The sequence below is a fragment of the Muscardinus avellanarius genome (assembly GCF_963383645.1).
Source record: "Muscardinus avellanarius genome assembly, chromosome: 10".
Lineage (NCBI taxonomy): Eukaryota > Metazoa > Chordata > Mammalia > Rodentia > Gliridae > Muscardinus > Muscardinus avellanarius.
The window spans coordinates 37,316,648-37,321,653 of NC_137796.1; the positions used below are offsets into that span (position 1 = coordinate 37,316,648).

At 47.2% G+C, this 5,006-nt stretch overlaps 1 pseudogene across 1 annotated transcript; it reads right to left on the reverse strand.

The window, feature by feature from the left end:
* Positions 1-4,304: 4,304 nt before the first annotated feature.
* LOC308268400 (small integral membrane protein 13-like) lies at positions 4,305-4,668 on the reverse strand (annotated as a pseudogene). The gene has a single exon. The product of its transcript is annotated as a small integral membrane protein 13-like (transcript).
* Positions 4,669-5,006: the final 338 nt, after the last annotated feature.

Below are 5,006 nucleotides of genomic sequence, written 5' to 3' on the forward strand. Positions count from 1 at the left end.
AAGCACTCTGGTCTCAAACACTTCAGATAAAGGCTTCTTAACCTGCATGTCTTTCCCCTCTTTCCTCTGAGACATTTGTGGGCATCACACTGACTTGAGAACCAAGCTGCCTTGACCAAGAAATGTTTATTGAACACCTTTTATGCCCAGGGTGACAGAGAGCCCTGCCTCCCACTCTTCATTCAGGTTTGGAGTGAGAAACGCGGAGAGAAGCTGGTCTTGGGGCTGGCTCCACTCCTGGCCCCACCCAGCAGACCTTAGCACCGGACCTGAGAAATTTTGAATAGGTCTCCTCTCTCTTTTGCTTTACACCCTTCGCTGACTCCACATCTGCTTAGGGTGGAGCCCAAACTCCTTCCCATGAGTTAGCAGCTGTTCCTGCTCCTCAGGCCCTCCAGCGGTCCCTCCGCTGAGGCACTTCCCTCAGACACTTCCTTGTGGATTCTATAAAAGCGTGATGTGTTTGGTGGGTGCACTGGGGAGGTGGGGAAGGAGGTGTTTCACCCCAGTCTGCAGCTCAGTTGAAGGCAGGCGGGAGACAGGCAGGCCCAGGTAGAGAGAAGAGGTTGGGACCAGATACCCAAAGACCAGTTAGTGTACCCATCAGTGCTCTGCGCTCTATCTATCTATCTATCATCTATCTATCTATCTATCTATCTATCTATCTATCTATCTATCTATCTATCTCTATCTTTATCTCTATCTCTCTCTCTCTCTCTATCTCTATCTCTATCTCTATCTCTATCATCTCTATCTCTATCTCTCTGGTACTGGGGGTTGAACTCAGGGGCATTCTACCTCTGAGCTTCACCCCCACCCTTTTTATCCTTTTGTTTTGACTTACGTCTCCTTAGGTGGCCGAGAGTCTCACTATATCCCTGAGGATGTTCTTGAGCGTGTGATCTTCTCCTCAGCCTCCCAAGTACTGAGATTACAGGCATACATCACCATGCCTGGCTCCCATCAGCTCTTGACTCGCACAGCCAGGGCAACCTCCCCCCCACCCCTGCCGGCAGCTGCACACTGAGCCGCCCCCCTCCCCTGGGTCCCGCTTGCTGGGCTCCTGTCTGGGTCTGGCAGCTGCAGGAAGCAGAGCAGGATGAGGGAGGGTCATGAGCCGGAGGGAAGGTGAGGAAGGGTGCTCTCTGGAGGCTGAGGTCAGGCCTCAGGAAGGAAGAAGCTAGCCTTGGACTCCGCCATCCCTTGGCCGCAGCCCCATGCTAGGAGCTTGCGGGTTCTGGCTCTTTGAAGCTGTAGGACTTCAGATCTGCTGCGGGAACCCAGCAGGCTTATAGTACAGGTGAGAAAATAGGCTGGAGGCAGTGTCCAGGGTGCCAGAGGAAGCTGCAAGCTGGCCAGTGCCCCGCAGCTGCCCGCCCACTGTCTCCAGCTGGTGCTCTAACCTCACTGAGCCTTAGTGTGCTCATCTGCCAAGTGGAACAGAACCCTGCTCCGAGGGTTGTGAGGACTGAGAGCTTTCCTGAGCGCTGAAGCAGAACTGCTAGTGACTTCCCTTCTTGAGAAGAGAGCCATTTTAGCTGGAGACACAGCCTTCTCGGCGAGGCCACCTCTCTGCCCCTTCCCTTGCACATGGTGCAGCGTGGGATATGAATGGAAGTGTAGTATGCAACGTCCAAAGAGCATCCTTGGAACAATGAAGCCCAGTCCTTGGCTGGACTCCTTACTTTTATTTGAAACAAAAATAAATGTGCATTTTTTTTTTGTGGTGGTACCAGGGATGGAACCCGGGCGTTCTACTTCCCAGCTTACACCCCCAGCCCTGTTTTTTTTATTCTTTATTTTGAAACAAGGTCTTGCTGAGTTGCAGAGGGCCTCACTAAGTAGCTGAGGCTGGCTGCGAACTGTGATACTCCCGTTTCAGCCTCCCGAATGCTGGGATTGCAAGCGTGTGCCACCACACCAGGCTACCAGGGTCATTTAAATGCCAGCCTCAGCCAGGAGTGGTGGCACACACTTGTAATCCCAGTTCTTGGGAGGCTAAGAAAGGGGGATCACAGGTTTGAAGTCAGCCTCAGCAACTTAGTGAGACCTTGTTTCCAAAATAAAATAGGGCTGTAGCTATAACCTGGAGTTGGAAGGCCCTGGGTTCAATTGCTAGTACCACAGAAAGAAAGAAAGAAAGAAAGAAAGAAAGAAAGAAAGAAAGAAAGAAAGAAAGAAAGAAAGAAAGAAAGAAAGAAAACAAATACCAAAATTTACCCAGAACAAAGAAAAAAATGAAACCACTTAAATCTTACTCTCCCTAAGATAATCACCATTTTGTTCTTTCAAAATGGACATTTAAATAAGTATAAAGTAAACTCATTTAATCTTAATGAGTTTAAAGTAAACTTTTTATTTTATTTTTTTACAATCACCATTTATATTGAATCTGATATCATCAGCTGTTACAATGCACCGTGTGTCACTCAGAAGAAACACTGCCTAGCTGGGCGTGGTGGCGCACGCTTGTAATCTCCGCACTTGGGAGGGTGAAACAGGAGGATCGCACAGGTTCGAAGCCAGCCTCAGCTACTGAGTGAGGCTCTCAGCAACTTAAAGAGATCTTGTTTCCAAATAAAAATATAAAATAGGTCTGAGAGTGTAGCCCAGAAGTAAAAGGCCCCTGGGTTCCATCCCCAGCACCACCAAAAAAAAAGAAAAGAAAAGAAAAGAAAAGAACACACTGCCTGTTAAGCTTTCATGCCTCATACCACAGAAAATATTTGTCATATTTTCTGAAACAGTGCTTTTAAACAGATTTTTTGTCACATTAACATTGTATGTGCAATGTGTATGTAAAATAAGCTGGTTAAGTTATAACTCGAGCTTTATAGTCTAAGTCCAGCCTTCTGATCACCTTCCACATCGCGTCCCCAGAGTCTGCATTTCCCCGCATGCCGCGGCCCTGGGGTCTTCAGGGACGGTGGCAACACAGCCTTGAAAGTGTGCTCGCCCGGCTTCTGGTGAACACTGGGAGCAGCTTTGAACACAGATGGCTGCGCCTTCGTGACGGTCCAGCTCCATGGCTGTTGTTCTGAATTTTGCATCAGTGATCCCTAAGGTGTGGCCATCTCTCCTGCCTTCGGCTGCATGACTTGGCATGTGATAGGAATCCTTTTGCACGTACCTCACTGACAACACGGAGCCTGGCTTCATCTACTGTGGGTATCTTTCTTCCTTTCTTAGGTCCCAGAAAACATTTTCTGATGGCTTTGCAAGAAAATATGGAGCCGGGTGTGGTGGGCACGCTGGTCATCCCAGCATTCGGGAGGCGGAGACCTGAGGACAGCGGTTCGCAGACAGCCTCAGCTTCTGAGGTCCTCTGCAACTCGGTGAGACTCAGTTTCAAAATAAAGAATAAAAATAGGGCAGGGGCTGTAGCTCAGAGGTCGAATGCCCCTGGGTTCCATCCCCAGACCCATCAAAAAAAAAAAAAAGAAAATATAGAATTTCCATCATTCCTCCAACGACCAACATTTGCTTTGCTAAAATCAGATGTATGTCTCACTGTTCTGTTACCATGCTTCTCTGCGTATACAGTAACTGTGTTTCAATGCTGAGTCATAATGTAATCTTTCTGAAAACTTTTTTTTTTTTGTGGGTCTGGGGATGGAACCCAGGGGCATTCGACCTCCAAGTTACAGCCCCTGCCCTACTTTTTATTCTTTATTTTGAAACAGGGTCTCACTAAGTAGCTGAGGCTGTCCGGGAACCGCGATCCTCCGGTCTCACCGTGCACCACCACACCTGGCTTGAAGGCATTTTTAAATGCCAATTAAACTTTGACACATTTGATATCAACAATATACACATTTGTTAAGGTGATGACACTGTTATAAACTGTAAACTCACAGGTGCACAAGCTAGGATACTTACATGACTATTGCCTGGTCAACAGTAATGAGATTAATGAGGTGCACCCAATTTTAGACAAATTAAAATGTGAAGAGTACATTTTATGATTAATAAAATACATTTTTTTTCAAGCCTGAAATGTTTAGCAGATTCTCACCAGTGCAAAAAATAATAATAAAATAAAATAAAAGAATCTCAGGAGCCAAGGAATAAGTATGTTAAGTAGAAAGCTAATAAAACAAAATATTACCTTAGGATGAAACTTGCAATGGTCCAATTTGGCTTTGATTCCCCTTATTACTATATGGCTTGCATTTAAAATTTGAAACTGAATATAAAATCCAAGTACAAGTGCTCTTCAGTCATTTAGGAAAGTTCAAGGCCAAGTCACTGCAGACAGACTCTTGACAGCCTTTCGTTATTTTCTAATCAGGGACTATGTTGGGTCAGTGGCCTTTGTCAGCAGGCGCCCTCCTTTGGGAGCAGATCTTATCCTGTGTGGAGAGGATGAAGCCTCTTCTTCAGTTTCGGACCCTGAAGGCTCATGATCTTCCTCCTGGGATCCTGTGTCTCTTACCAGTTCCTGTAGGAACCTGAATTTAGATGAAAACAGATGCCATCCAAAATACCAGCCGCACGCCATCAGCAGCGCAGCCACAGCACCAGCAGGGTCAGCCCCACGCGGTGCCACGCCCTGGGCGGCGGCTCGGCAGCGCCCCCAGGGGGCGGGGCAAAACCTTTCATTTTAGAATTGACAGATTTACAGAAATTTTTCCAAGACAGGAGAGTTCTGATATGCCTCCCACGCATGCCGTTCCCGCCACTTAACACCTCATGTTACTATTGTACATCTGTCACAACTAACGAACCAATCAGTACATCTGTCACAACTAACGAGCCAATCAGTACATCTGTCACAACTAACGAACCAATCAGTACGCATTACTGTTTGGGGAGTGAGTGCTAGGGATTGATCTCAAGAGCTTTCTAACTCTGAGCTATACCCCCTCCAAAGCTTTCTATATTTTATTTCGAAACAGGGTCTCCCTAAATGGCTGAGAATCTCCCTAAGCTGCGGAGACTGGCCTTGGACCTGTGGCCCTCCTGTCTTAGCCTCCCAAGTCCTGGGATTACAGATGTGTGCCACC